General features: G+C 38.4%; 1 pseudogene across 1 annotated transcript in view; it reads left to right on the top strand.

The window, feature by feature from the left end:
* The window catches only part of LOC146484983 (uncharacterized), a 55,582-nt pseudogene extending 35,120 nt beyond the window's left edge, over positions 1-20,462 (top strand). The window contains exons 6-21 of the transcript XR_014863484.1: positions 1-43; positions 351-905; positions 1,516-1,737; positions 2,282-2,614; positions 4,050-4,304; positions 6,716-6,909; positions 7,471-7,807; positions 8,488-8,613; positions 12,547-12,669; positions 13,732-13,854; positions 14,541-14,669; positions 15,195-15,323; positions 17,017-17,126; positions 17,892-18,007; positions 18,291-18,650; positions 19,472-20,462. The exon at positions 1-43 is cut by the window's left edge and continues 44 nt beyond it. The product of XR_014863484.1 is annotated as an uncharacterized LOC146484983 (transcript). The remainder of the gene's footprint in view (positions 44-350; positions 906-1,515; positions 1,738-2,281; positions 2,615-4,049; positions 4,305-6,715; positions 6,910-7,470; positions 7,808-8,487; positions 8,614-12,546; positions 12,670-13,731; positions 13,855-14,540; positions 14,670-15,194; positions 15,324-17,016; positions 17,127-17,891; positions 18,008-18,290; positions 18,651-19,471) is intronic.
* Positions 20,463-20,884: the final 422 nt, after the last annotated feature.

Here is a 20,884-nt window from a genome sequence, read left to right as displayed (position 1 = left end):
CCGGTTGGAACGCAGAAGATGGAAACAAGATAAACATGGAAGGGTAAGAAAAACAAATACACATGTTTTCACTTCGCATAATTATCCCCATTCCTTTTCAGTGTTGACTATAAATTAATTAATTAATTTATTTATTTATTTATTTATTTATTTATTTATTTATTTATTTATTTATTTATTTATTTATTTATTTATTTGAAGTTCACTACCTTACCAAAAGCTCCCCGTTGCTTGCTCATTAAAAACATGCCATAGGATTGTACGAAAAGTCAGGTCATGCCACCATGGAGTGCAATAGGCTCCTTTCGATATAATAAATTGAGGAGCCTATTGGTCCCTTTTTTTTTCAGCTCGGGTACATTGTTTGGAATGTATAACCTTGACAGGTTTGCTTGGAAGGCATTTTTGGAGGATCGAGAACAGAGATGAAAAAGGAGCGTTGGAAAAGTGCTTTACTTGGGCGCATCTTCAAGAATACGCAGAGTTCATTTATCTGAAAGCTCGGTCAAATCGGCGGATGGCATGTCCTTGTACTCTTTTCCAAGCTAATCTGGATAGGGGACGTTTTTTTCGGGACAGACGACCCTTTACTAGGCCCACGACCTGTTTTAGGTCCAGACTTGTCAGGACTATCAGACCTAATTTAGGTCCGGTGAGCCGGTTTATCGTATCACAGCTGTGTTGCTACTCTGCAGAGTCAGTTGACTTTGGTGCTCTAAAAACAGGATCTCCTGAAGGAGGTTACATTTTGGCGGATACTTATTACGTTTCAAATGGCGTGGAAAAGAAATTTACTGACCTTGAAGCCTATAATCTCTGCTGCGTTGATACACCGAAATGCGATTCCGTGTTTTACCCTTATCGCCCATCTGATGAATGCAATCTTTACCGGCCTCGACGAAGACGTAAGTTTTGTTAATCTTTTCCAAGTAAATATTGCAGATGTACTGCATGTATATCGGCTGATATCGGCTGATCAGATTTTTTTCTCTTTTCGCCAGCAAAACTATGCATCTATAGGTCTTTTATCACATTACCTTACACAGTATTAATTAATCACCGGACCAAATATCCGTTATTTGCAAAGTTATCCTCCCGCAAACGTTTTGTGGTATACCCTATAGTAATACTCTCATTTTAGAACGGTTGCAGTTAGCACGATTTTCTTGCAATATACACGGTACGCCACGTAACCTGACATTTATCGTAATACATTCTTCCAAATAATCACAGGGTCTCAACTAAAAGCAAATAACCCACTTATACATGCTAGAAACGTACCAATTCTTCCTTGGCAAGCCTGCTTTCTCAGAAACTGGCTCGCTAGTTTTTGAACTCATCATGGAGAAACTTGTTCAACTTGTTCTACACAAACAAGAAAAATATGTTTTCAAGAACTTTCCGCATGAGACCAGTTTTTTAGTACAGACAACTAGAGCTGAGGAGCCACTGAAATGTTTATAGTCAATAATGACAGCTTTTCGGTGTTGACTTTAAATTCTGTTTTCTTCTCAGGTTGGTTCTGGGGTGATCCTCATATCAAAACTCTTGATGGTGGGAATTATACGTTTAATGGTCTTGGAGAATATATGATGATCGATGCACGAGACGAAACATTCCAACTGCAGGCCAGAACAGGCTTGGCCCAAGGAAATTCAACAATAGCTACAATTTTTACAGCCGGAACAGCCAAAGAAGAAAATACGGATATTGTTGAAGTTAGAGTGAAGAAAGGAGGTAAGATTCCGTTTAAAAAAGTCAACTCATCACTTTACTAACCTCGTTGAAAACTGTCAAATGACGATGATATTGTTCTATGTCATCTAACAAATAGTTTTTTTTAATTGATGAAAGTTACTCTTTCTATACTCTGTTTGGCAATAACGGATCATATTCCCTGTCACGTGACATAAAGTGCAGGATAATTGCCCTGTCACCCAAAACACAGACCCCCACTTTAAAGGAATCTGAGCATCAAGCTGTGATGCAGTTTTGACAGACCAAATTTGAAAATGGTAATCGAATGTCACAAATTTACTTTCAGAAAAGTAAGAGTTATACGAATTGCTATATGTTTGGACGAAACTTTTCTTCTTCACCTTTATACCGTTCACATTCTTCTTTCTCACTTCGTCCGCAATCTTTAATGGGACGTTGAACTGAATGACTACGTGACAAACGGGATGAGTTATCCCACTTATTTTTCTCTAGGCCTTTATTCATTTATTCATTCATTTAATGCAAATCTAGGCAGCTCATTTATTTTTCTCATTACTTTTAGGGGGGATACATATTTTATTTAATCGAACAATTTATACTGCATACAACGAACTGACAAACCAAAGTATAGAAATTTCTGGAAACCTTTCAATCTCCAAACCGGAAGAAAACTGTCTGGAGGTTTCTTTTCCATCAACCACGTCAGTAAAATTCTGCGAGAAAAAGGAAATGCTGTCCTTTGTGGTAACTCCTGCTGATGATTATAAAAATAACACCAAAGGCCTGATGGGAACTTGGAATGATGACCCGGAAGACGACTTCTTGTTGCCTGATGGAACGGTGATCCCATCATCGTCAACTTCAAGAGCAATTCACTTTGAATTTGGTGTCAAGTGTGAGTACACTCCAATTTCTCTTATTTGTCTATATATATAATATATGTATATAAATTACTCGGGCAGAGACTAAGGGCTGCATATTGTGAGCTTTGCTCGAGGGGGTGATAGTCTTTGGCTTTAAAAAGTAGGTCTTAGGGATGATTTCTAGTCGGGCGGCGTGAAATTATGGGGAATTTTTTACCCGGCGCCAACCTTCCCCTTTCCAAATGTTGATTTCAACATCCGGGACTAAGAGTAAAATGACGAAACACGAGCAAGGATTGGCAAGGATTTTCTCTTCGAAAAGCGTAATTTGGAAAAGCTAACTAACTGTAGCGTTGTCAGGCTGGTGATCGATAAGTGGAGAAGTGCGACTTTGGGTGGGATTTCCGCTCTCGAGTGTCATTACTTACATTACATACAGTACGGGCTAAATACATCACTAAACAATACAGTATTCTAGCTACAATACAATACTTACATTACTTTCTATACTGGTTACTTACACTTCTAACAATACAATACTCTACGTACAATTCAATACGTACCGCTTTTAAAAACATACAATTAACTAGATTACTTACAATATAGGTTACTCGTTAGAATTACAATCTAAAAACCCTTAACAGGTAGGCAGGTAGCTATAAGAAAAAAAAACACTACAAGAAGAACAATAAGTAGGAATTATTTGTCTATATGCTCGTTCAAGTAAAAAATTATTTATTTCCACGACTGCAAATACATGGCAAATGGCTGCGTGTGAATGTAACGATCTCTCATCGCTTCCAGCCGCTAGGCAGACCCATATAAAGACGTCGAGCTAACACACTATTGAAAAGTAGAAACATTTCTGACTGTTTTCATGCCAAAGCGAGCAATAGAGGCATTTTTTCGAAAAAGCAGGAAGAGCGGATATCCTTAAACATTCATGCACTATCTTGCACCGCGCTTTGCACATGCAACTTCCCTTGTGTAACGAAGTAAATGATTTTATTCCACTAAGTTTATTGTTTTGAGGAAGTTTTTAATATCTATAATAAAATCAAGGCTATAAAGGCATGACATGACAGTAAAATGACTGGATGTTTCGCGAAAACACTTCCTCAATTCAAAGCTATTTTTGAATGAGGAGGTTTAAATGATATGAAGCCGCTATTTCGTCACTGGATGCTACCCTGGTATCGCAGTGGTCATGGGTTCGAATCCCATTCAACCCTTAACCTTTTAAACTTGCCTTTTGCAACTGCTCCAGTTGCGTACATAACGGCAGTGGACTTCGGTGCCTTTAAATCTCTCATTCGTAATTCAAATAAATTATATTTCAAAAACTCAATTTAATTATTTGAGCAAACACGGTAACCGATTTTGTTTGTTTGTTTGTTTGTTTATTTGTTTGTTGAAAGTGCAGCTATAAAGTGGTCTTCTGACTGAAGTAATTTGATTTCCTTCCAGGGCAAATCAACGAATCACAGTCCTTGTTCACTTATGGTCAAAACGAAAGCGTGGATACCTTCGCTAAGCCTGACTTCGAGCCCATGTTTGCTGACAATATTACGTGGTATAACGACAGTTTAAGGCAGGCAGCTGAAGCTCAGTGTGGGGATGATCATGAGTGTTTGTTTGACGCTGCTTCAACAAATGACCTGTCTGTTGGCTTGGTAACCAAAGATATAAGCGTTCAGTTGGTGAATGAGACAAACACATTAGGTACCCTTTTAACAAAGGTCATGATTTTAAATGATCGTATGAATACTGGGAATTGATTACATTAATAGATGAAACGGTTAGTTTCTTAGGAAACTGTAATGCTATGCCGGTGGGGGAATGGAAACCAATATTTGGTTTCGTCAATTGAGTTTATAACGTAATTTTTCCACGGTAAACAGATTCGTGAGCTAACGCTTATAGCGTTAGCCCTTCCTTTACCATGGCCAAATCAGTTGATAAAATCCAATTTTCGTTTTCTTCATTAATGCATGAGCGCTGCCTCACAAGAGGACAAATGATAGAACCCCTGAATATACATTATCTATCCGGCACCCAATTTAAATTCGGATATCCACATAAGAAACACCCGTTTTAGTTCCGGCGAGAAGTTGTTCCCTTTGTGGTCCGCTGTTGTACCATTCTCCTGTTGTGTTCCTTGCCCGTCAACATCCACGCTTCGGAGATGTCAATTCCACTATCCCTGTTGATGTATTAGGGTGAAGTCTTATGTGTATAGCTTCCTTCACTCTACGGGTGTACCAGTGAGAGTCTCGATCAATAAACTTTACCTCGTCCCAAATCGGATAATGGCCGGCCTCGTGTGCGTGCTCAGAAAAGCGGAGGGCTGGGTACGGGCGAGTCGTATATCCCTGTTGTGCTCTTTGATTCTCTCATGCATAGATCTTCCTGTTACCACCAGCGTCTACAGGAAGCCAACTCATACCGATCAATACTTAGCGTATGATGCACCCAGCCCTCAACCAGTAAAACGCGGCATTGTGAAGTGTCTGTACGACCAGGCGAATCGTCTCGTCACCAAACCATCAGTCATCTCTGAGGAGGAGAAACATCTGTCATTTGTACTTGTTCCTAACGGATATCCCTCGTCCTTTGTACAGAAGATCACCAAGACAAGAGCAGCAGAGAGTCCGTGGCAGAGTTTAAATCCACCGCCGTTTTACCCTATGTACAGCGAGTATGGAGCCTCTTCACCGCTGCCTAGAACAATAAGGTAGTCGCACCGTCTTCAATCCGACACGACACTTAGGTCACACTTGGAGCGACCTGAGGCTGGCTAAACAAGATGGCGTGGTTTACAGGATTCCCTGTGAGTACGGCAAAGTCTACATCGGGGAAACAGGGAGATCTATGCATAAGACTGAATCAAACACTCGTAAGATTAAGGAAGCTATCCACATAAGACGCTAATAACATCAACAGGGACAGCGGAATTGAAATTCGATTAGAATACGTCGCGATTTACATCCCAAAGTGACTACATCCTAAGACAAACGATAATAAATTTATTATTATTGTATCTACCACGATGAACAACAACGACCTCTTTCTCGACAATTATAGAGACATCAATAACGATAAAATACAAGTATTCGGCTATTTAAGGTGCAATTCATTTAATAGTTAAAATTTTAACTACCATTGCAACTCACCTAAAAACGAGTGTTTGCCCCCTTCCAAGTTTTTTTTTTTTTCCTCTTCTTCTTTTTCTTTTTAATTTGGGTGAACAGCAATATTTGGGGTGCAGACATTCATTTTGACAATCACATCAAAATGTCGCCAAAAAAATTCCCAAAAGTTTTTGACTCTTTTTAAAAAACTGTGAATAAACTTTAAGGTCGAGGCAACATCCATCCTGGGGTATGCTGTTAGGGTGTTTTCGTTAAAATTTCGTTTAATCTCAACCTCAACGTTCTTATAAACCTTATTCCATTTTAATACTCTTTTGTTTTCTTTCATTTTAGCCCTTCTTTCCTCGTTCAAAGCACAATAGTCTTTTGACTCTTGAGCTTAAGAACGACGCAACAAGGGCTAATATACCAACAAAGGGATATTAACATGGTAGCTTTTTTGGAATAAGGTCTATAAAAAAAGGTTCGTATACTGAGACGTTAGCACACAAATAAACCACAAGTAAAAGGGTAGACTTTGTACAAGGGTGGGAAGGACAGCTTGAAACGCTGGCAATATAACAAAAAGGTGGTGAAGTCATTTTGACGTGCCATTAATTGAGCTGTTATTGGACAATGGCGATCAGATTTTCAATCATTCAAACCCAAGTTTCCTTAGTTTTTATTCAGATTTGAAGTCAATCAGATGCCTACTTTTTTTCAGCCAATCACTGCTGCTGCTGCTACTAGTACTACAACTAGTACTACTACTACTCTACTACTACTACTACTACTACTACTACTACTACTACTACTACTACTACTACTACTACTACTACTACTACTACTACTACTACTACTACTACTACTACTACTACTACTACTACTACTACTACTACTACTACTACTACTACTACTACTACTACTACTACTACTACTGCTTTTCACAGTGCTGATATTTTAGATAACTCATTCTATTTCACTCTCCTATTTCTTTCGTAGAGAATTTTCCACCGAGGATTGTAAATATTTCAAATGCGCTAAACGCCACACTTAATGAAAACATTCAGATAGATATCACCGTCGAGGACAATGACCCAGTTACGTTTCAAGTAATTAACAAACCTACAGGTGCCGTGGTAAACCAAAGTGGGAACGTGCTTCGTTTTACGTGGCTTGTTACATCATCACGAAAGGTAAACTGCACTATATAAAGAATAACCAACAAAACAATTGAAACTATCCACATTTTTGCTGTGTATCTGCAAAATATCAAACACAGAATACAGTTTTCTTTTAAAAGAGGTACTAAATAAACACTTTCTTATTTTTGTCCTATGTAACGTGACTTTGGTAAGCACGCAACAAACTTGAAAGAGAAAGAGGGACATTAGCTTTAGGAAATTGTTAGGTCCGTGTTGCAGTTCCACCAAGAAGGTCTCTGAATAAAATATGTTGAGCATTTTATTGCAATATTTCGCTACAACAATACTTTCTTATTACATGTATCACAAGAAAAGTTCCAAGAACTCGTTTAAAAATTGCGAACGTGTGGAGAAATTTTCAAAATGAAACAAAAGTGTAAGAAGATATTTATATAAATAAACATTGTAATCTACAAAAATTAGTTATAATGATGATAGTCAAATGTTATGCAAAAGGTCTTTTCATTAAAAAAAAAACAAGGTTGCAAACTATCTAAATATTTATGAAATTGACGAAAGGAAATAAAAAGTCTCGTTGCTCCTTTATTTTAGTTCAATCTGTCGTTCGTTGCTACTGACGACAAAGGCGCCAGCGCCATCTGGAATCCAACGATTAACATGTGCGCCTGCGAACAAGGTGGCCAGTGCGTACAGCCAGAAGAAGGTGATTCCGTCAACACTGACAGCAAATTTGTTTACATGGGATGCGCATGTCAAGGGGGCTATACGGGAAGATTCTGTGATAGTGAAATTGACGCCTGTGATCTGAATGGTCAGCCATGTTACGTGGGGGTGAAGTGCACTGATCTTCCGCCGCCAGCCAATGCCAGTGGATACACATGCGGACCCTGTCCAGCCGGTTACACTGGAAACGGTGCACAGTGTGCAGGTGCGTACAAAATGACGCGTGAATGTTAAATATTACTTTTTTTTACTCTCATTAGCCGGATAATGATGGTTGAATATGTCACGTCATATTTACACTGGGATTTTTTTTATGTATGCGGTATATGAGCAACAATGACATTTATACGTGCAGTGCTATTGTTTCCTTTTGATTTGCTTATTGGAAATATTTTGGATATTTTTAAAAGCTTTGGCCTCCCTTTTTATTCCCTCTATTACCAATGTCTTTCTCCGTTCCAATTTGTAACTCAAAAGCGCTGGAGGTGGTAGGCCTTTATAAAAAGAAAGCTATTACACAAGGATATGTCACGTTCAAAATTACTCAGTAACGTAAAAGAGATAAGTCCTCAAATGAAACTACAAAGGACTAGTATTAAAGTACAAATTAAAATTACAAATTAAAGTTCATTACTTGCATCATGAGGGAATTTCCATATATGTCCGAAACAGGGATTTGTCGCCCAATAGGGTCATCTTGACGATCTAAATTCATAAATGGACAAATGTACCTTTTTTTTACCGTCATGGACAGACCCACACACTGGGTACCAGAAAATTGACCATTCGTGCGTCTATACTCTTATTACGAGAGACAAGCCGGTTAACAGAAAAATAAATTGCTGAGTGTTCGCAGAATTCATTATTCCATGCTTTTGTCCTTAGACATAGATGAATGCCAGAGCAGTCAAACAAACACTTGTGAGCAAATATGTATCAACACGCCTGCAACTTTCCTCTGCGATTGCTATGGTGGATACAAGCTAACTGCAGGCAGAAGCAGCTGTCAAGGTAAAATCTTTGTTGTTTATTTCTCCAAGACATACGCTTATAAAAACTGAAAGTTTCTTTTCTTTTCTTTTCTCTAGAGGTTAAAAGCTTTAGGCGTGTATGTACCAATTTATATCAGGACTGCTAAACCCGGATATATAGAGGATATTACAGGCCGGCACGAAGATACGAATTTTATTTAAACAATATTTTACAAACGAGCACAGCGAGTGAGTACTAGTAAAATATTTTTTTTAACACTAGAAAGTCAAATTCATATCTTCAAGCCACCGTGTAATTTTCTTTTTATCATATAGACAAATCTATCGCTCGCCATTTTCCACCGACTGTTTGCACAAACAACCGTGAAAAAGCGGGAAATGACGTTATCAACATCCTCGCTAGTCAGGATATGGAAAATGCGCCACTCAGGTTCGGTTTGAGTTTGACGAGTGGTGTATTTTCCAGTAAAACACTCCTGTCTATATAATAAATACTCGCTTTTGGTGAACGTAACTGTAACTGATCTGTAAACTAGGAGGTTTCGTCGTTTAGCGTCACAATGAGCTCAGAGATCTGGAGGCTGAACTCCTGAGTACAGTTTGCACTGACGTTGAGACTGAGCCAGTTCTCCTAGACATCTCTGGAGAACAGTTAAGTAGAGGATCCAACAAAGCACAAGATGCGAGATTGGATATCCATGCACGTGGGTTCTGGGAGTAACGACGATCGGCATTCTTTGATGTAAGGGTTTGCCGCCCCAATGCTGAATTGTATAAGGACCTGGAGCCGCAACAGATCTATCGTACGCATGAGAATGAGAAAAAGCGCCTGTACTGAAGGAGAGTTCTCGACATTGAGCATGGAACATTTACATCTTTGGTCTTCACTACAACCGGCGGAATGGGCAATGAATGCTTGAGATACCATTGTCGATTAGCGGAGCTGATTGCTATCAAGAAAGGGGAGCAATATGCCAAAACCATGTCATGGATCAGAAGCCGAATTTCATTCGCACTGTTAAGATCTGCACTCGTCTGTCTTAGAGGTTCTAGGACATTTCGAAGAATTCAACGTGGCATCAAGAACGCGGACATTGACATTGAAACTGCAGAAGGGGCCATTTGAGAGATGCGTATTTTGTTTTTTTTTGTTTTTTTTCCTTTTCTTTTTATCAAGTGGAACTGATTTTAAAATGCCGAATTTCATTTTTTTTTAAACTTCATGACATTTGTTTTTTTGTTCTTTTTCTTTACAAAAACATTATGCTTGAAAGTAGTCTCAGTTTTTTTTTCGTAATCGAACATCTAAAAAAATTATTACTGAAATTTTGCTTGAAAATATTATCTTTTTTTAATCGAAATGAATTGTAAATAGGTTTTTAATAGCTCTTTTTATATACTTTTAACTTGTAAATAGCAATTTGTGTGGAATATTTTAATAAAAATTATTATTGTTTATATTATTATTATTATTATTATTATTATTATTATTATTATTATTATTATTATTATTATTATTATTGTTATTATTATTATTACAAGCCCATGAAACACCAGATGATGCCATTGTTAGTTCACTGCAGCAGAGTGTGCGAAGAGAGAAAAACGAAACGTTTCGAACAAGACTGAATGACATCAAGACCTCTCTTACTCTGAAGACACAACGCGCCGTTGAACTCGCTTCTGAAAAAGGTACATCTAACTGGCTGGTAGTCATGCCGATCGATGAAATGGGCTTCAGTCTGAACAAGGGCGAGTTTCGAGACGCTCTAAAGCTCAGATATGACTGGCAAATTGCCGACAAGCCATCTATTTGCGTGTGTGGCGATGTCTTTAATGTTGATCATGCCATGGTCTGCAGGCTTGGCGGCTTCATAATACAGCGCCGTAATGAGCTAAGGGAACTTGAGGCAGACATGCTCAGCATGGTCTGCAATGATGTCGAGATTGAGCCCATCCTCCAGGAGCTCACGGGAGAGTCGCTTTTAAGCGGAGCTAACAGAGCTCCCGACGCTCGCCTAGAAATCCATGCCAGAGGTTTTTGGGAAAGACAAAGGTCAGCGTTCTTTGATGCACGGGTATGTTACCCCAACGCTGATTCTTGTAGAGACCTGGACCTCATGCAGCATGAGAACGACAAGAAGAGATTGTATACGCAAAGAGTGATGGACGTGGAACAGGGAACATTTACACCATCAGTCTTTACAACAACAGGCGGCATGGGAGAAGAGTGCAAGAGATACCATGACAGGCTGGCAGAGCTAGTCGCAGCGAAGAAAGGAGAGAACTATGCCACCACTGTCTCTTGGATACGTTCTAAAGTCTCCTTTGCCATCCCTAGGTCGGCTTAACTCTGTCTTAGAGGGTCAAGAACAGTTAGAAGAGCAATTATAAGCAATGTCGAGAAGCGGACTTTGAGTTAGATAGATGCCTTGCTAAAATCTAGGTCCTATACTGTTACTATTACATTGTTCAGGATGATGCAAGGGAAGAAAACAAATCATTGCAAATTGTTGTTGCCTTGCAAATTTATTTGTTTATTGATAACTGTACTTATTCAAATCTGGATACCATGATGTCCATGCAGCACCAGCACTCTCCAGGCTTGGTAAGTCGCTCAAGGGAGCAATTTGAACATTTGCACCTGAGAAAATATTGAACCAAGAGGAAACTTAGCATCAATTGCAAGGGAACGATCAGCTGAAATTCAAGCCATTGTACAGGGCTTTTCACTACAATTTATATTCTTCTTCCATGGTAAAAAAGCGCAAAAACAGTAAATTTGCTCGGAACCGAAACTTCACTGAGCACTCTAATTTAACACCAAGGCAAACTTTCGAAAGCAAAGCTAAAAACCTAAACTTGACTTCGATTTCAATTCAACTGAGTCTCCGTTAGCCTCCCTCCGGGGAATGAAGTGACTAGTAGTCAACTGAAATTGTTGCGGATTCTCAGGCACTACACTTTTAAAGCTTGCCTGTTTTGTTAATACAGCAAATAACACATCTAAATATTAATCTCTATCTCTAATATCTTACTCGAGAGATGAACGACTCAGCAAAGTCTGCTCTTCCTCCTCTTGTAGCAAAAGAGCTAGCTGCTAAACTTATTCGGCTGCCTCTTCTTCAGACGGAACTAGACTTCTTCATTTCCATTGCCTATATCATGCGAAGACGATCCAGGAGAGCTTTCTGTGGTCAAAACAGCTCTGAAATTCGTCGCCTGAAGGAGAACTACAGTACTCGCTCGATCAGCGACTTGAGAGTATTACGTCACGACAAAAACACAATAGGTTTGAATAAAAATACCGCAACTCCAGTCACTTTCATACCGCGGGCTCACTGGAACATAAATTCATAATGGCGGACTCGAAAACACCACTTTTCAAGGCTCAATATTTTCAATTTGCGGGGCCCAAACTTCATTTCAGTGACCAAGACAGGTACAGCCACATCGGATAAGCTGTAAAGAACGTATGTTTGTTTCATACGTGACATGAAGTTTTGATCGTAGTAGCACTTTAATTCACTAGCTTTATTTCTTCTTTTCTTCTTTTATTATTGTCTTGTACTTAGTTATGTAATTTTAAATTGACTCTGAAAAGCCCCGTGGGGACGAGCCAATAAAGTATGTATGTAAATCGCAGCTGATTTACGAATACGTTTTGAAGTCGTAGTGAAGTGCGACAAAATTTTCATAAAAATCGCATGTGTCACAACGAGCCTAATTTTTTTTGTGAAGGGAGGAAAACCCTCGGAGCAGTGACGGGAAGCAACAACAAATTCAACCCACATATGAGGCCAGCAATAGTTTGGTTCTTTTAACCTTCTGGAGTTACATATTTGTTTCAGAATTTTTGCAACACGAAAAATTTGAGATATTTTGGCAGTTTTAAACTTGATGATCCATAATCGAGCTTCGGAATAAAAGGTAGTCAACACTTTTCTCCTAGATATCAATGAATGTGAGCCATCAAGTGACTGCATGCAGCAGTGTGTCAACACGCAGGGAAGTTACAACTGTTCGTGCGACCAGTATTTTGAAACAGATCCTACAGACTGGAGGAAGTGTGTAGGTAAGTGATATAACACAATACGTCAGTTTTGTCGTAAAAAATGCCATTCTTCGATTGTCATTTTAAAACACAAACTGCCCTCAGAATAATTCTAGCATTATTTGCGGGTTGGCAACAAGAAAGGGCGTGGGTTCCAGGGGCCGTTTCTCGAAAGTCCCGGTAACTTACCAGGCCCCATAAGTATATTTTTAATGTTTTTTTGGTCGGTTACACAGTGATTAAAGACATGGTACTTGGCCAATGTTGTCATGGAATTATAAGATTTTAAAATTTAGTGTTCAAAGCTAACAAAAATTGACTTCTGTTAAGAAACATTTGTCATCAAAGACAGTTATCGGGCCCGGTTAGTTACCGGGACTTTCGGGAAACGGAGTTTTCACACCATGTCATGATTTATACCTAGTCAAAAATGTCAGAGGTCTTTTCACTCTAGCCTTATCCCCGACCACTGCGGAATCCCGAGGTTTCTCCCGCCCACTATGCATATAAAGGTAATAAAGCTACAATTTTGAACCTCAGATGAACCTTTCATACAGTCGCATAATCGCTTGCACACATATCCTACGTTTGATTAACTGAAAACAATCCTATGTTTTAATTCATAAATAAATAAGCTATTTAAAGCTGTTTATAATCCCAGCTGGAAGGAGACTGACTTGTTGGATACTTGCATAGCTTCTCCAGATCAGAGGAGTGCTACAGTAGCAGTCTCCCAAGTGGGGTATAGGGCGAAGAGAAAATCTGCGAGGGGAGCGAGCGCGGTCTGGCCGTCGTGAGACCGCGTATACCCGACTTGGAAGCCTGTTTTCAGGATTGCAATTTCGCCTGACTGTTACGGGGAAACTTCTGTATGAAGTTCACGTTCGTAGGTTGTTTCTGCTACTTGTTTACATTTTTTTTTTCGTTTCTCGCTTGATAATTTTCATTGCCAAATGCAATTTCAACGACCAGGGCCAGGACAAACCTTTGATAGTATGGAATATCCGAAGATTCAAAGCATCGTGGAATGCTGTGTTAAGGTCGGTAAAGAGCTATTCAAAGCAACAATTGTTTTATTTTTAGCTGCGGACCCATGTGCTTCTAACCACGGCTGTCAACAAGTTTGTTATCGAGGAAGTGGCAACCAAGAAGCGTGCACCTGCTTTGCTAACTATGAGTTGGAGAGCGATAGAAAGAAATGCAAAGGTGCGGGATAGTTTTTAATCTTAATCTAGTTCAACGTTCACGCGGGATACGGCATCCGACCTACTCGACCATATTTGCATTACTGGAAGATTCTGCTGACAACTATCGCATGCAAACTGTATTTTTACCCAGGCTTCAAATTGAAATTTAATGCAAGTTTTTTTTAATGCGAGAAGCAGTTTCCACGATCAATCACAACTTTTTTTTAGCGTACATGAAGTAATTCATGGGAGTGGTATGGTTAAAGATATCGCGCTCCCTGTTAGTGTTACAAGTTAGTTCATTAAAGACACATCGTACAACAACCATCCATTTTACTTAGTCTCCAACTGCACTTTGTGCTGTTGAAATAACGCGTAAAACGAGTACAAATATGGCGCGATATTCATACAGTTATTTATTTGTACTATAAAAAGAATGGTTTAATTAATGGTTATTCGTACAGCGAAAAACCGGTTTGCTAACGCGTTCGCGCTCAGCGTGCTTATGGTTTACTTTGTAGTTTTCTTTTCTACTAATCAGATAATAAATCTCTTATTAGATTTTTGGTGTGTAGTATCGCTTTATATATTTTTTCTTTTTCTTTATATTTCGACGCGCCTTGCGGGCTCGTCAAAATACGTAAAAAGAAATACAGCGACTATACACCACATCTAATAAAAGATATATATATTCCATCATCCTAGACATTAATGAGTGTGATCCAGACAAGCCTCTTCATCGCTGCGCTCAGATTTGTGAAAATATCCCAGGAGGCTACACCTGCTCGTGTCAGATGGGATTTCAGTTAACCAAAGATAGATTCGATTGTGAAGGTGAGAGTTTGACAGCCGTTTTTGATCTCACTTCCCCGTTCTTCCTTTTATTACATGCTAATTTATATTTGGGAATGGAGGTAGTTGATGTATCGAGAGAGTAACAGTAGAAAGCCCGAGAGAACTTGATTGTATCACGTAACGATTGAACTGAGATGAGTAAAGGCTTCAATTGCCAAAATAAACTTAGTGTAAACTCACTTATAAAATTCAGTATTTCTCTTTAACTACGTTTCGATCGATAAGATTCTTTTTTATTATTACGCGTTTATTACTTTAAATGAAACGCCCACCTTGCAAACTCTCTATCTACTTCTTCGAAGAGTTGATTGATCAAATTGCAAATAGTTTTTTTTTATTCTCCAGTAAAACAAAATGGCCATATTCAAAACAACTGACACTTGTCTCTTTGTAACGTTCTTTCTAAAGATATTTAAGAGAATTATACTATGATACTTTCAAACGGTGGAATGATACCGAGACGTCTAAAGTGTTATCTGTTGTCTTCTTCTTTGCTTAAATCAGATATTAACGAGTGTGTCGATGATGCCTTGTATAACTGCACGGACGAATTTCAGACGTGCGTCAACACCCGCGGCTCGTACAAGTGTGAATGTGATCAGGGCCTGTACTTTATTGATGGAAAATGCAGAGGTAATCACGTTAACAGTCTCGAGGTAAACCCTACGCTCTTGGAAGAGTGAATGCTCTTCCGGTTGTTAAGGGGGGAGACTCATACCTTTCATATTGTTAATTATAGAAAAGTTCCTAACAATGGCATAATTATTACTATCTTCGAAACACTAACTACAGAAATAAAGTTGTTTGAACACATTCTATTGGAAAAGGTTTTCAAGATTTCCGAGCCAAAACCATATTTGGCACGTCACGTGACCATAACAGATAAAAGTGTACGGCACACACCTTTGGTGTACACCTATTACCTATGTTCTTCGTGGTTAGCGGTACACAGGTCCGTACACTTTTGGATTGATTAAAAGATAAGGTCGATAATTAACGATCGACAGGATGTAAAACGCCGGAGACTTTAAGGGTTCCTTTATCATAGACGTTATGAAGTCATAAACATGTGTATTTATACAGTTTCTTCTAAAGCGTTCTTATTCCGTGAGATTATAAAGAATACTGGGTAATCTCCGATTCGTGAAAAAAGTTTGCAACTCTACCTCCTTTCCTCCAAGGTTCAGGTATTTTTCTTTCTTATGCGCGGCTGGGGACTTGTACTAGCAAAGTGCGCACGCCCGATGACAATTTATGATTTTCAGACGTTTTCCTTCACCAGTAGAACAGCACAAAAAGCTACAAAATTGCGTTAGCCAAGATACCATCCCCTTACCACACTTAACACCAGTTGTAGATCTGTAGTTGAGAATCATGCCTTTCAGTTCATGCCTTTTACTGTTCACTGGATTACTGGGGTGGGTTAAGGTGCTTACGGATCACAGAAAAGTTTTAATGTAAAGTTTAAAAAACGGGCAGCAGTGTTTTATAGGGATTTAAAGCCTCGTGGTTTTAGACCCGATAAAACACGTGGTGCGAGTTTTTTGAACGTCTTCAAAAACATTCCTGGAAAAGCGTGTGTCAAGAGAGTTCATAACAATGATGCTTTCATGAACGTTGGAAATTAGCATACGAGAAAAACATTAAACATCGCACACTAATAAGAAGGATATTTTATCGGGTTTTAAAACCACTGCATGTGATGTTTTATCGATCATTTGATAGGTCAGTTAACTTATGAATTATTAATGTGTTTCGGAATTACAATTCAAATATGTTAAAAAATAATATTTGAGAAAAATATGTAGTGGATGAACACCGAAACCGAATTGCCCTCGCGTGACTGCATATTATTTATATCTTAAATGTATTTCTCTTTTAAGAATACTCTACCAACATGCCCCTAAGAGATCATTTCCCGGATCGTACAACTCCTATAGAATCGGGTAACACCGTTTTTGCAGATCTAATTATTTTAAGATTGAAGTTACCACAAATCCAGTCTCCCACGGGAGCCTTACTAACAAGTGTCAAACTTTGCATAATTCTCATGTGATTTTCACCGAAAATAGTTTTCCCATGCATATCTAAAAATAGACTGATGTGTGAAATCGCCGTAGCAAAGGGTTAGTACAGAAGCGGTACGCTCCAAGTAATGGGCTCCTGTCTTGTAGCAATATGCTTATAATATTTATATATTTTTTTTATAAATAGTCAAGTATGAATATTGTAATAGTAAGAATATTCTGTGTCGTCTATAATGTATTTATGTTGTATTTTTTTTGTTAATGGCAAATAAATTGAATTGAATTGAAAAAAATTTAAGGTCTGGCAAAGAACGAAACTATTCCCACCCAATTGCCTCCTGTACCACGTGAACCATCAAGGCAAGAGAGAGAGCAAGCTCTGCAGATCACATTGTTACCTAACAGCACCGTAAGTGAAAAAAACAAACAAACATTCTGCAACCATTCGTTACAGTCTTGATTCTGAGTCAATAAGTAAACATAAAAAGCCAAAGATAAAAAGGAGGGTTTCAAAAAAAAAGTGTATTGTCTATAAAAAGAACCGTATTTTGATGATATATGCTACAACCACCTGCTCCCAAAATCAGCCAACAATTAATTTTAAAACACTCCACTGTGCCTGTATTAAACGAAAGCACTTACAAAAGTCCAACACATTCACCTTCACAAGCGAATTGTCCAAAAAGCCGGATCAATGATTCAGAAATTAAGGTTGCAATACCATAATGAAGATAATTCAAGATTAATTGGATGATGAAGATTTGATTTATAATATTATCTTAATATTCGACTGTCAAGTGCCTGATTTAATATAGGGATGTCTCTCCCGTGAAGGCGTCAGAATTATGGAAATATTCTAAACAAGGCGTTCACGCTATTTACAGCATATGGACATGGTAGACATGCATACAAGGCCTCAGAAGTGCCAAGATAGTTATATCTTTTTGAGTGTTAGGGCAATTAACATGAAGTCATTATTTTCCAAAATCCTGAAAAAATTTTATTATAGTTTTTGTGCTTGTATGTTGCTTATTATAGCATTATCTTTCTTGTAAATACGAAACCAAATCTTAGAACTCAAAATTGTTACTAAATATAACTTAACACTACTCCAACACTTTCGAGGTGTTACATGCCCTCGGTCAAAAGATCTGCTGACTTTTTTCTTCGACAGTTTAAATGGGATTTTGAGACTGACAAGGCTTTCAAAGTAAACATTGCGTCCTTCACCTCAAGCTACTGCAATGCGAACAGAACAGAATGTGCACTAAAGGAAGCAAGGCGAAAAAGGTATGTTTTCAGTGAAAGTTAAATCATTTTTAGAGCCATTTTTATACCCTGACCCAGTTTAGTTAACATAATTTGCAATTGCGAAAGATTCTCTCCATGATCATACAACAAAGCGAGTTTAGATCAGTTTACAGTGTTTAAGTCTGTAGAGTATGTTAAGTTAACCCATGAAATAGTAGTGCTCGTAAATGAAGCTGCTTGATAAAGCCGACTTTTTGTTCATTTATTCCTTTACTTAATTATTTGTTTATTTATTTACTCGTTTCTTCATTTTCTTCTTCAGACGGGCCCTTCGTTTCGAACTTTACACTGCTGACCAAGTTCACTTACTGCCTGGTTTTCCTAGCAACTCGTCAGGCTCTCTTCTGGTGGCTTTTTACGTGCAGCAGCCGCTGGGGCTGTTCATCGCAAATTTCTCGGTACTGCCTAACAGTGCACTCCTTAACATTGTTTTAAGGAACAAACCAGCGATCGGGGCCGCTATTGGAGCAAACATACTTCAGGTGGAAGCTTTTTTCAAGCCTACAGCATCACCGCCAGATGAACCGGTCGAACGACCCAGTAGCAGCGACACCTGGAAGTGGATTGTAATAGGTGTTGGCGCAGCGGTGGTCCTTTGCATTGTGCTCTTAATAGTTGTAAGGTAAGAGATGTTCAGTTCAAAGTTTTCATGCGTGCACGCGCGCGAATACTGAACATATTCCGCGCTTCTGAGGGGGTCATATGCTGTGGTCTGGAGAAACATGGAGGGAAATACACATTTTGGGGGGAATTCTCAGTTTAAAACTGGCCATCATTCTTTTCTATTTAATGAACACATTGCTACTGAAATGTTATTGTCCATATATGACAATGAATATTTATCAAAGCCGTTGGCATCTTTCTTTAACACGAAGAGGAAGATTGTTTCATCCGATTTCCAAACACCGAGAGGTGCCCGTAAAAAAACGAGGCGCAGCCGAATTTTTTTAATCAACTTTCGAGTGTTTGATATAGCTCTTCAAACCGTTAATAGTTCTTGGAGGAAATCAAAGCAAAATTCATCAAATTTTATGATAATTAAGACCACACTTCCAAACCTTCCTCACGGTTGTGAATTTCTTTGTTTTCTCTTCATGAATTATTAATGAGTTTAAGGAATTAATTTCCCCTTAGGTTACCATGGTTGAAACATTGTTAATGGATTTATTCGCACTTTTTCAGAAATTTGAAAAAAAAATACATTGGGACCGCACTGTTTAGCACATTAAACATTTTGCCTTATGGCGTTCTTGTAGCCGTTGCCGTGGCCGTCGAGTTTTCGTAAGTTTCCTAATATTAAGGTCCCTAACGCTATTACAATTCATTACGGTTGACACCCTGGAAAGTAAAAGGTGGGATCGACCTTTCAGACTGCGGCAACCAAACCGGAATAATGTATATCTTCTAACTAGCTTGTTATATTTTATTTTTATTTCATTTTAGTCTTCGCAGAGGAAAATAAGAAAAACTCCCGTTTGAGCCTAGCTTCAGTCAGTACACATCCAATGAGTACGTCTTGGACACGTTTGAAGTCATTTAAAATAAACCAATATTTGAACTTGACAACAACAGTGAAGATCAAACAACCAACTTGTTATGCTTCAAAAAGTCGGCAATTTTAGCTTCATATTCTCGAAACTCCTTCATGTTGTAAATGATTGATCATTGTCGATCTTTGGAAGGAACAAATAGCCTCTGGTAATTGCTTAATAATAGTCTGTAGTTTTTGCTTTGTATAGCCCGAAACTGTTCCACTTTATGCGTGTGTCCAATGTTTAAAACACTACGTAGCGCATGGATAATCCCTGCCACATTTTTTTTAAACTATAAAATGATTAAAGATCGATCATGGATAAGTTGTTCAAAGCCCGATTAGACTAATCCTGGGTTACTATTACTATTCATGATAGACATTTTTTCAAAAGATTTTTGTCCTTAGTTTTTACTTTGGCTTTCCTTTACTGTTAGCTTAAAGTTAGCTTTTAAAACATTTTTTAAGAGAGAAATGAAAACCTTGTTTAACGTTTTATCGTGGATTAGCGTTAATCGGCTTTCGAAAAGAGCTTCAAATTTTCCATTAGCAAAGGAGGCTATTGAAGGCAATGGCCGTTAGTTGGAAACAGGAATTGTAAGCTACGAAGCTGAAGAATTTCTTTGTGAGCCTTTTGTGATATATTATAATCCTTCAATTAATTTCGTTTAACCGCGAAACCGTCACGTGGTACTATATCAGACATTATAACCTACCGAATAATTTCCTTGCGCACACCACATGGTAGAAAGTCGGACAGCAGGTATCGGACGATTTTGCCCTGATTTTGTATCCGTTGTACTGATTTTATTAACATAAACAAACCATAGAAAAAAAGAAATGTGAAATTTTCAGGTCTTTGCTTTTTAAACTAGCCACAATAATAAACTTGCATTTGTTTACCCGTAATATTGTCGTGACTGCTTTCTCTTGACCCCGACATAGAATTCACCCGAACTGAGGGTGCAAAATAATAAAGCCCCTGAGTCCCCCCACCCCCTACCTCCCTCATGTTTTCGAAACATGAAAACAAATTAAAAGCTACCTGGGTGGCTTAATACCTCTCCCTTCTACTGTGTTTTTCTAATCGGAGCCATTCCTTCAGAATAGATTAGTTCACTACAAAAGTTTAAGGAGGCTCGTAAAGGTATTTTCATTGTTGTAGTATTTGTGACATTATGAAACATGACAAAAAATTGTATCTGATCATGTGGACAAACTATAAACAGCTTTGTAACTCGGTTTTTTGGGCAATACTTTTGGATAATTCTGACGTCATCACGGTTACCATGACAACAGGTCAGCTCCACGAAAAGGGCCTCTAA

This window comes from Pavona decussata, unplaced genomic scaffold (genome assembly GCF_977016875.1).
Source record: "Pavona decussata unplaced genomic scaffold, jaPavDecu1.1 SCAFFOLD_28, whole genome shotgun sequence".
NCBI lineage: Eukaryota > Metazoa > Cnidaria > Anthozoa > Scleractinia > Agariciidae > Pavona > Pavona decussata.
This window is presented reverse-complemented; position numbering and strand designations above follow the sequence as displayed.